Genomic DNA, 12,316 nt, shown 5'->3' with positions numbered 1-12,316 from the left:
CATGGGTGCAATTATTTTACAACATGATAAGACCATTTCATTTCATTCTAAGATTTTTAATGGTGATGTTATTAACTATCCTACATATGATAAAGAGCTTTACGCATTGGTGTAAAGTGTGAATAAATGGAAGCATTACTTAATGGGAAAAGAAACCATTATCCACACTGATCATCAACCTTTGCAATATCTGCAATCTCAAACAAAATTACAGCAATCAAGGCACTTTCATTGGATGAGATTCTTACAGCAATTCCACTTGATAATCAGGTACAAGAAAGGTATTTATAACAGAGTTGCTGATATGATTTCTAGACCGGTTGTTAATGTAGCCATTTTACTCAAGAATCATTATGTTTTTCCTGAAAGTTATGTTGAACAATATGCACATGATGCTGACTTTCAAGAGGTATATTCAAACTTGAGTCAAGGCCACCAAGTTGAGGAATTAGACTACCATGTACATGATAATCTGTTGTATCATTTGGGAAAACTTTTTGTTCCACAGGGAGAGAAAGTAAATGTCACAAGGGAAGCACACAATTCTCTTATTGCTAAACAATTCGGTGTAAGGTAAACAGTGGCAAATCTTTAGAGGCATTTTTACTAGCCTCGTATGCTTGAAAGTGTGTCACGTTTTATCAGAGGTTGTTCATTATGTGCAGTTGGTAAGCCTAGTAATAGGAAACTAGGATTGTACACACCACTTCCAGTGCCTTCACGTCCATGAGAGAGTGTTTCATTGGATTTTGTAAGAGGTCTTCCTTTATCAAGAAAATGTCATGATTATTTGTACGTAGTTGTGGATAGGTTCAACAAGATGTGCATATTAATGCCTTGTAAAAAACAAATTACAGCTAAACAAACAGCTCAACTTTTCTTTCAAAATGTATGGGTTCATTTTGGATTACCTACTTCTATTGTAAGTGATCGTGATTCCCGATTTGTTGGGAATTTTTGGTCAAATTTATGGAACTTGATGGACACCAAGTTGAAGAAAAGTACAGTCTTCCATCCACAAATAGATGGTCAAACTGAAGTGGTTAACAAGACAGTTGTTCATTTCTTGAGAGGATATTGCAACAAACATCCTAAGTTGTGGGATGAATAGTTGCATTATATTCAGCATGCTTACAACCGAGAAAAACACTCTTCTACTCTAACTTCACCTTTTGAGGCATGTCTTGGTTATTTGCCTAAATCGCCTTTGGATTTCATCTTTGAGAAAGATGTAGTTGTAGATGGACATAGCGACATAGACAGAGCAAATAAATTCATTGAGCAAATTCAATTGATTCACCAAACAGTTCAAGAACAACTAGAAAAGAGTCAAGGCAAGTATAAGGCAAGGCATGATAAGCATCATGTGGATCATCAATTTCAAGTAGGTGATGAAGTTTGGCTTTACATTAGCAAGGAAAGGCTTCAAGGTGAAGGTAAAAAGCTTAAACCAATCCGTTATGGTCCATTTAAAATTTTGGAAAAGATTGGTATTAATGCTTTCAAGCTTGATTTTCCTTCATATATGCAAATTTTTTCCGTTATTAATGTTGAAAAATTGAGATTGTATGAGCCTCCTTTGGTTGAAGATCAAGGAGAAAGTGTATAGATTCCATCAATTGAATATTTTTGATGCAGGAGCATCTAGCTCAGAAATATCATTGTATTTTAGTAGACATAGGGGGTCTTGTGTTTTAAGGAAGTTGGTTTCCTGAGTATTAAATTAATGTAATTATTAAGGTTTTGAGTGATTTTAATATGAGATATTTAGAATAGGAATTAATTAAGTATTGTGAGGCATATTTGTAAATGTTATCGAATGTAGGAGGACGTGAGTGATGATGAGTGATTAGTGAGGATTGAAAGATTTTGAAATATTGTAAATCCTAGATTAGGAATTTGTTTCATGATTTTGGGGATTAAAGAGAATCTTTAGGATTTAGTTAAGTTGTTGAGATCCTCAAGGGATCATTGAGAGATTTTAGGACTTGATGAGCATATTAAGGATCTGAACCAGAAATGGGTTACAGAACCTTTTGTATAAATGTAAGCCTAAAAGGCATGGAAGAGGGTTATCTAACTAGGAGTTAGTTGAGGAGTTAGTGAGAGAGTTAGATAGGGTTTGATTGTAAGCCTACGGGCAGGAAAGGAAAAGGCCACTGATTAGAAAATCAGGCCAGAGAGAGAGAGAGAGAGACTCATTATGTAATCATTTGTTTATATATATATAGAGGATTTAATTCTAAATTGTGCAAGTGTGGATTGAGTAATCGAACGATAAATTGTGTGTGAATTAGAAGTAAATCTGCGTAATATAGGTTTGCAGGTGTGCAAAACCAGATACGAAGTGTAGAGAAGTGTGTTACGAGTTTATACACAGACAGTATTGGAGGAACCTTAATGTTACAACAAAGGTATACTGTAAGGGTTCTTAAAACCTAAGGAGTTACACAGCGGAAGCGTAAAGGTGGGAAGGAATAAAGTAATGGAGCGGAGATCGAAATCAGAACAAGTGAAGACCGTAAAGCGAGAACAAATACACAGGCAGAAACCCGAACAAATGGACTATTACACAATAAGAAACATAAGAATGTAGCAGTGGAGCATAGTCGTTGGATCAATGAGATCAACGAACGAGAGTGATGGAGATAGATGGCCAGGATTAAGTCGCATAGAATAAAGTTAAGAAGATGGATGGCGAAGATTAAAACCACATGCAGAATAGTGGAGCAGTCAACGGAAACAGTAAGTGGTATCTCGTGCGGTCTCAAAGCGGTAAGCGGTATTTATAACCTTTAGCGGCCGGCACGTAGCACACGGTGGAAAGAGAAAACCACTTTTCTCGCGTGCTTTCGGAGTGATAACCGTCGTGCTAGTTGGAGCGCGAGATTGTGCGATAGTCGTTGGATTTGATAAGGTGGATCAATGGTGGAGATTGTCTGGGCTAGTTGATGATTGGGTGATGCGATAACTGTCAGATTAAGGAATGAGATCGACGACGGAGGTTGAATGCGCTAAAGAGAGCATCGATATATGTGCAAAGGTTTGTGGAATGGTGGAAAGGTAAGGTTTAAGTGTGGTTTATGAAATATTTCTATTATATGGAAATTATAATAGAAATAAGCGAGGTTAAGGTATTATGGTGTAAGTTGAGTTAACGAAAGTCTAAAGACCATGGTATGGTTGATAAGCGCAGGTGATTAAAATCAGAATCGAAGCTTATATGATATTTTTTTACTGCGGGTAATAAAATCAACTGAAGGGTTAAGTTATAAGGACTAAGAGAGAACTGAATATATTTATGTAGAAATTCCACTGTAGATCAACATATTATGCAATATACTAAAGCAAAATACAAGATCTACTTCTACAACAAACTTGCGGAAGCTTAATCGAATATGAGCAAGATCAAATAGAACACATATAACTGAGAATGAGAAATCAATCACACATGAACACAGAAGAATACTCTGGGGAAAGCCTCAGCTAAAACCCCGATCTCTGTATTATCATACAAGTGGAAATATGTTCAGATTACAAAAAGAATCAGCTCACAAGCTATCCTGCTCTCTCTGCAATCGAACAATACAACTCATAGGCTGAATAGACACAAGATATGCCTTCCCTCAGCCCTCCAAGCCTCCTATTTCCATGCGCAGTTTTCCTTGGGGTCCAATGCTGCCACCTGTGTTAATTGGCCTCATCACACACTCACCAAACCCAGAAGTAACTACGCAATCTATTAGAGTCGGTCTGGTCATCCCTCCGTCAGAGATCAAAACTCTTTTTGCATTTCATGTTTAGGTGTCCCATCTCGCTCGATCAGTTGCATTCCGTTAGGAGCATGCCATAAATCTGTCGGAAGGGCTTTTTTCATTCATCCCCCTCATGCTTTACACTGCTGGCTCAGGTCTGTTCATCAAAATCAAGTCTTAAAAGTCATTTGCAGTCCTGTTTCAGTTTCTAGGTCATAACAGTCATTAGGTCTAGGGTTAGTCAATTTGGTCTTCAACAAAGTCTAATAAAGCCAACAGGCCAGAGGGAGGCTCTTGATAAGTTGTTATTTCAGAGATTTTTATCGTCATATGGATGGATTATGACTTTTCTTCAAAACTCTATTTTGAAGACAAGTCGACATTTCGTTTTTTGTAATAATTTTCCAAAATTTTCAGTTCTTGAATTCTTCAGGCGCAGCCCTGGTCTCCTTTGCCAAATCCCATGTCAGCTATTCCTGCAAAAATTTTCCAAGAATTTCATCATTTCAACCAAAAAATCAAGGAGGAAACAAAAAGTCAGAGTTGTATTAATTATGAAAAAGTGCCAATTTCAAAACATTACAAAAATGGGTTTTGAGGAACCAAAAATCAAATCAATGTCTTTATAAGCTTTTGCCATGAAGATCAATGTCATTCTGCATGCCAAGGTCAGAGAGAAACATTTCAAAATGAATTGGGTGAGCTAAGGCGCGTTTTGGGGAGAAATAGCTTGCAGCTAACGGGCGCAGCGCACAGGGAGCGCGCGGCGCACTGGGTTCTTGGCGTGGCGCATATAGTCCAAAGCCCGAAATTGTTTCAAATCTCTCCAAGTTGCTCATTCCTTGCGTGGATTTGCCAGGTAGGGCCTTCTTCTTGATGTTGCATCAAATTTTGTGATACATGATGGTGGTTTATGGTTGCTAATGGTTGCAACAAAAACTCTCAAACCCTACCTCTAAAAGTCCTCAAGCCAATTTCTGTTAGGGTTGCAAATCCATTGTTTTGGTACCAAGGTTCCCCCTCCATTCCATTTTTCCCTTCTTTCCATCATTCCCTTCTCCCTTATTACATTTTTCCTTAATCTCATTCTTCCCTATCCTAAAAAATTACTAAACTCCTATTCCCAATTCCCTACCACACATTTCCAAATGTAAAAACCCCAAACCCTAGCCCTTATAAAAATCTCCCAACCCTATACAACAATCCCAAACCCTAAACTCTATTCCCCTCCTCTCCCTAATAAAATTTATTTCAAAAATTCCCTAATCCCCTCCTCTTCCTAACATTCCCTGGTTGCATTTGTTTTTTCCCCTTGGTGGCAGAATCCAACTATATTGCATTACAACACAGCAGTTTCATAAAGAGCAGTCCAAGCACAGTTCATATACAACAACATCTTTTCTTCAAGGTATATTGTACAACAGTCATGGCATCTGAGCATTCATCGGACTATGAGGTGGAAACCCAAAGTGACTCTCCCTTGGAAGAACAGGCACCCGGGAGGCCTTATAAAAGTGGTAGACATGTTAGGGAAGAACCGACCACCCTTACAGAATTGCAGGCCTGCCCTCTTGCTATGCAGTGTTTTCAGCATCAGTCATGCTATGAGTTTTGTCAAAAGGTGGCTAGTGTCCAATTTCATCATGAGTTGGCTCGTCTTTTTGTGCTGCACTTGCATGGAGATCAAGCTATCTTGGCTGCTGTCACCTTCACACTTACACTAGAATTTGTCTCATTAGCAACCGGTATACCGAACATTGGTGAACCATGGCACAAGAAACAAAGATTGACCGGCAACATTATGAGCCATACATTAAAACCAATTTCTTGAGGCAGCTCAAGAGAGTGTTCCCATTCTGGTATCTGAAAGATGAATATGCTCCACTAATGAGATTGATCATGAAATATTTCAGCTATGAGGGACGGTTCTCTCGTCTTTATGCTTATCACATCAGGTTGCTCATGCATTTTACCAAGGTACGGATGATGAACATTCCATATTTCATTTGCCGGAACATAGAGAGGATGACCACCTTTATAAAGCATAAAACCCCTCAGCAGCAACTTAACAGTGTCTATCATTTTGCTCTTATTAAGATTTTGGTGGTTCATCAGCTTGGAGTGCAGGGCATCACTTGGGATGATTTCATCTCTCATGACTTCTTCAGAGCTTCACGGGGATTATCAGAGGTTAAGCATGAAGGTGAACCTTCTCATCAGTATGAGCGCCATGAGACTGCTAGTGTGCTAGTTTTCATCACATATCAGAGAGGCACTAGACATTTGTTTGCAGCGGCAAAGCGAGTGTTATCTCCACCCGGGGTGGAAGGGGCCTCGCTTCCTCCATCAGAATCACAGGTACAGGACAAAGGCAAGAGGCCAATGCAGGATGAGGGGCCTTCAGGTGAGCCATCAGGTGAACAAGAGATCGACTTCATTCTCATTCACAATGATGATACAGATACAGGTCCACAAAGCGCCAAACTTAGAGAGATCATACAGGAGCAGCAAACAGAGATCGAAGCCCTATCCCTTGACTTAGAGAGGGCTAAGTGGACCATGAAATACTTGGAGCAGAGGAACAAACAGCTTGAAGATCAGCAGGCAATCATGGAGCTGCAAAACATCCGCGAGAATCGCCAAGCTGCACAAAGGAGAAGAGTTAAGCTCACGTCATTGGAGCAAGAGATTAATGAGGATCGAGAGGCCAATCTCGAGAGAGTTAACATGCACTTAGAGAGGTTGTTGGACTTGGACAAGGATGACAAAGACCATGCATTGCTGAGACACATGGCTTTCCACTACATGGCGCGAAACAAGGTGTGCAAGGTCCAAATCAGGAATTTGAAGGTTAAATTGAGGAAGGCAATCAAGAAGCAAAAGAGGCAAAGGGAGCTCGATCGTCTTCAGATATTGGCCGAAGCCTCTTTAGCCCAACATAACACTTAATGAGGAAGCTCCAGCCCAAATTTCAAGAAATTTGGGGCATTTTTGGTATTTTTGTACAAAAAACAGGGTTTTTCTCCCTGTGCGCCGCGCCACGTGGCGCGCGCTTATGATTGGAGGCTCCAAATGCAAAAAAGTTTATAGTTTTGGATTTTTCATGAAAAATCATGACTGTTGGTGCATGGAAAAAAAGTTTGGGCAAGTTTTGAGTCCTCAGGAGGTCAAAAGCACCCTAAAAATGACCTCTCTGCCCCTAATTTCACACACAGGAAACAGTGTTGGGAGATTGAAGTTTTGGAGGGGCAAATGGGCACCAAATTCAGAAATTCCACTTGGGTTGGAAAGTAGACAAGCAAGCTTTCCAACAAGCACACTTGGGCTCAATTTGGACTTCAGCAAGTGCCTCAAAATCAGAACCAAAGTGGCGCGACGCATACAGAAATTGACGCGACGCACAAAGGTTTTTTACCTAATTTTTCACCTTTCAGCTCAGAAATTCGGCCAGTTTGACTAGTTTTGCTTTGTGATGTAATTTTTGATCTATCTTGATGTAATTGGGTGGACATGATGTAATTTTGGTACTTATTTACTTGTTCTAGAGGATTCATTCACCAAAAAGTGAAAATTTAATGAATGAATAAGTTTCCTACCTTATAGAGGCAAGTTGTTTTTACTGCCTAGATTTTAGTGATTTGTTTAGAATTGGTTGAAACAACTCCTAGAATGATGAGCTCGACCCCTAGAGGCAAGGGAATAGGTTGGCTTGCCTATATTATGTAATTTCTAAGTCATTTTCAGGGTTGGACTCTTGGGAAAAGTTTGGCACTCTATTGTACATTCACTTCTGCATTTTTGGCTAAGGAAAGACCAGGGTTTTGCAGCACTGTTTGGGATCCATGTGGCTTTATGTTTTGATGGTGTGTTTCTCTGAGTAATTGTAATTTTATCTATTGTTATGTGTATCATTTCATGCTTCTTCTTCTGAATTTGAACAAATGAGTGATTAAGGTAGAAATCATAACTGTTATGCTCTGCCTTTGAATTTGTTTAAATTTTCATGTTTTCATCTGTTTAAGGGGAATTCTTGAGACTCTCTTGCTCTCCTTAGCTTCTCACCAGTCTGATCTATCCATCTCACTCACTTTAAAGCATCAAAACGATTGCCTTCCTTGCCCCAATCGGAACTTTGCAGAAACTGTGCCTCATCCCCGAGCCCAAATTTGCCTTTCCCATTTTTTTCAACAAAACTCACAAAAAACCAAATCAAATCCCTGCACTTAATACCTAGCCTAAAATCAGTTTCTAAATCAGTCATCTCGAGCCCCATCGCTTGTCTTTTGCCGAGATAGACCCGGAGAGAGCCCTCTCCTGTCCTCGTAGGGCTAGCTACGAGGCTGAGCGTGGTTTGATGTGGACCTAGAACCTTGTCTTTTTAGCCTGAGGCAAATCTAGGCTCTAACACAATCTCCAAGGAATGAATTCCTTCTGCATCCAAGAGATATCCTCCATGGAATATTCCTACAACTGATAGTACACTGTCCCATCATCTGTTCTCAACTGGGTCTCTGTCTAAATTGACATGCATGAGTTATTTATGAGAGAATATTTAGCTATCTAAAGAGCAACAGTTACATGCATGCATGCATTAACAAACTGAACTCACAATTAGTTCAACAAACTATTTGAACTAATCTAACTGAACTTAACTCAGTTAACTGAGCTAACTAATTATAACTCAAATTACAACTCATCCTTATCTCTCTAACTAAGGGATAAATTCCTCAATCAATGGGATAATTGTTGCATGTCCTCACATAGACTTCATGTTTGATTTTCTCCAACTAATTAACTCAAGTTGAATTAATTAGTTATTTTACAAACAACTGCTAAGATCAAATTCAAATTTTACTTCTCTATTTTAGTTCAAGGACTAACTAAAATAGGAAGGTATCCTGAAATGCTATTTATGGCAGTGCTATTTTTAGCACTTCTATATTTATCATTTCTTGTTGCTATTTTCAACACTCCCTCTCAACAAGAAAGAGATTATCAGTAACCCCAATCCTGTCTTTGTGGAACTCCAAATTGCATTTTGACATTGCCTTAGTCAAAATATCTTCACCCTGTTCCTCGGTCGAAACATATAGCAACAACATGATCCTCTTGACCACACAGTCTCGAAGATGGTGATACCAGATATCAATGTGCTTGGACCTGTCATGAAAAGCTGGATTCTCAGAGAGTTTGATACAACTCTGATTATCGCAGTAGATCACAGTTGGATCCATCCTCTAACCAAACAATCCCACTAGAATCTTCTGCATCCAAATGGCCTCACATGCAACCTGACTAGTAGCCATGTATTCAGCCTCTGCTGAGCTAAGTGCAACTGACCTCTATTTCCTGCTGTACCAGGAAACTACAACTGAACCAAGGTTGAAGATTCCTCCAGAAGTGCTCTTCCGGTCTGATGGACTCCATGCCCAATCCGCATCTGTGAAGCCCTGAAGCTTCACTCCCTCTATCCGTTTGTACCACAATCCAAACTGAGATGTGCCTCTGAGGTATCTCAGCACATGCTTCAATGCCTTCCAAAACAGCTTGGTAGGCTGAACCACATCTTGACTCAGCTGGTGTTGAGTGGTGAAATGGGTATGTATTTACTATTAATTTCATTACCTTTTTCCTTGATTCTTATCGTTTTCATATCTTAATGCGCTGATATATTAAGGAATTATGGTAAGAAACAGATGAATTATTTGCTGTTACGATTTAGCTAACTTTTACCTTTCTTTGTGCAGGAAAGCGACAAAAGGAACGATTGTTGTTCCCTGACGTTGGAATAGCAAAATCTGACAAACAAAGGAAGGAATGCGTTGGTTGCGAACAAGGCTGAGGGCGAATGAGAGGGCTCAGCGCGAAATAGGAAATATGTCTGAAGTTAGCAATCAATTGCGAATCCCTCAGGATCGGGAGATCCTAAGGGATCGCATTTACCATTTACCCTTTACCCCTTTCTGATTATAAAAGAAAACAATTGTAGGAAGAAAGGGGAGGAATCTATGTTATTTTTCAAGTTGTAAATTTAATTACAAACTTGTGCTGTTGGAGAACGTGATTATATTGTAATGCTACTTAAGTTCGATGATTAATATATAATTGAAGTTGTTGTTCCCTCGCATTATCTGAAGTAGCTTAGCAGTGTTCGCTGGCGGCTAAGGGCCTGGCCTCTGGTGGATTTAACTACTTTCTTGTGTTATATTTATGATTCTCATAAAGTTTTATTGGTTTGATAATTTCCCCTTTTTTGTGAGTTTACCTTATTCGTTGTTTATTGTTTCCTGTATTACAGTGGTATATGTTCTTTATATGCTTTACACAGCTGTCATTTGATTTGAGTTATGTTTATTACAGAGTAAATTACTTAGACAGTGAATCGCATTAATTTAATCTGCTGTAAGAGTTTGATTATTGCTATTGGACTCTCAGAATTGATATCATTTCTAGTTTGGTTACTTTATAGAGATTGAATACAATTTAGATTGAATCAGCTAAGAAGAGGTGAGTTATTGTTACTGTGCTCTCGGCTGATGCTGTTGTTATTTGAATCGCTGTAGGATTTGATTTCAATAAAGGATTGATTTTTGATATTTCCTCTAATAATTGCAATTTGAGTTTATTAGATGCACCCATTTACTCTTTTGTCAAATATTTATACTACAATTTAGGAAGAAATACTCTCTGAATTTATAGCATCCACATATTGTGTACACTCTTGAAATAAGAGGACTTGCGTGAGTCGATGATTAATGTGGGATAATTAGGAGTTTTTAAAAGGCACTTTTTATCAGCCAACATTTTGGCGCCGTTGCCTGGGAGAGTGTAGCCATTTTACAAAGAGTGATGTATATCTGATAATTGCTGTTGAGGAAGAATTGGGTATTGAAAACGGAAGGTAAGAACCTACATAACAAGCAAGTAAAGCGCTTGCTCTTCCGCCCGCTTTTCAGCACAATTACAGAAAAGTTAAGTAGGTGTTTGATGCTTGTCTGTTGAGAGAGAACTAGGTATTGAAAACGGAAGGTAAGAACCTGCGTACAGAGCAAGTAAAATGCTTGTTCCCCCACCCGCTTTCCAACAGAATTTCTAGGAACTTAAGGTCGAAATAAACATTTGAATTTTTTTGCATGAATGACTAAGAAGAGAAAACCAGAAAACAATCCAGTTCTACATCCCAAACCTGAAAAATCTAAGGGACCGGTGACCCTTGGACGATCAACTTTCATCGACGACATCTTAAGAAAAGCTGAATCTCAACCATCAGTAGGTCCTCGAACCGTTGCTTCCAGACAACCTACTGTCTCCCTTCAGGCCACGGGCTCACCATCTATAGCCTACGCTGAGGTCCACAGTAAAACGGAAGGGACTGAGCAGAGTTTTCAAGATATTGAAAATTCGCGCCTAATTCCCTCACAAGAAGGGAACTCTTGCAATATTCATGAAGGAGGAGGAGAAACAGGGGAAACAGAGGAACTAAGATCCCCTCAGGTAGTAATTGAGCAAAGGACACCTAGTGTCCCAGATCAAGGGAGTGCTATTAAGATCATTCCCACCCCTTCTAGACATCCTAGGGATAACTCTCTAGCTCTAGAGATCCTGGAAGGGTACTGACATATCTTTGATCAAATGGCCAATAATCCACAAGCACCCCAAACCTCTACATTACAGTATCCTATCGTTGACACAACTGTCAATGCACCCATGAAAGCTATCCCTCTACAAAATATTCCCACCTTTCATGGGCTCACATCAGAAGATCCATATGCATTTCTGTTTGAATTTGATGTATTATGTCGGGTTTATGGTTACACCATCGATCCGCAGAAACTGAAGTTGTTTCCCTCTACGTTAAAGGGAGCCGCCCTGCGTTGGTTTATGGGACTAGGTGGGGGCACCATAAATGATTGGGATCAAATGAAAACTGCTTTCCTTAAAAAATATCAGGATTATTGCAGATCTAGGGAACTAAAAGATGAAATATTCCAAATGCTAGCAAGACCTAGTGAAACGTTGGAAGAGTATGTGGAGCATTTTCAATATAACCTCCAAAGATCTCCCTATGCAACTCTACCTTTGCCTGATAATGTGCTAAAAACTACACTGATTAAGGGGATGAAAGACCAATGGATAAAGACATTAAATATTGTGGGTAAAGGTGATATATATCAAGAAGACTATGCTAACATTATTAATTTATGTATTAGGTGCTCAAGAGGCAGTACGAGATTGAAACCAGAACGCGATATGACCATCAAGGACAACAAAATCTCTGGCGGAAGCATTACTCATGCAGAAATCGACAACCTGCTAGAAGATTTCAAAACAGATATCTTGGGAACTTTGACAACACAATTAGACATTATGCAAGCCAAGCAGAAGCAGGCTGAAGCAGAATAGAACCTGGTGATCTTTTGCCCTCGATGCAGGAAGAAGCATAGTCATAAAGAATGCCCGATGGATATGGTACAGACCTATGCCATATGCACTAAAGTTCATGCCACAGAAAACTACCCATCGCTCCCAGGGTTAAAAGCAATCTTCAAAGACGTAGAGGA

Source organism: Pinus tabuliformis, chromosome X, assembly GCF_031772625.1.
Source record: "Pinus tabuliformis cultivar Carrire ecotype Pingquan chromosome X, CPIR1, whole genome shotgun sequence".
NCBI lineage: Eukaryota > Viridiplantae > Streptophyta > Pinopsida > Pinales > Pinaceae > Pinus > Pinus tabuliformis.
Note: the sequence above shows the minus strand (reverse complement) of the source record.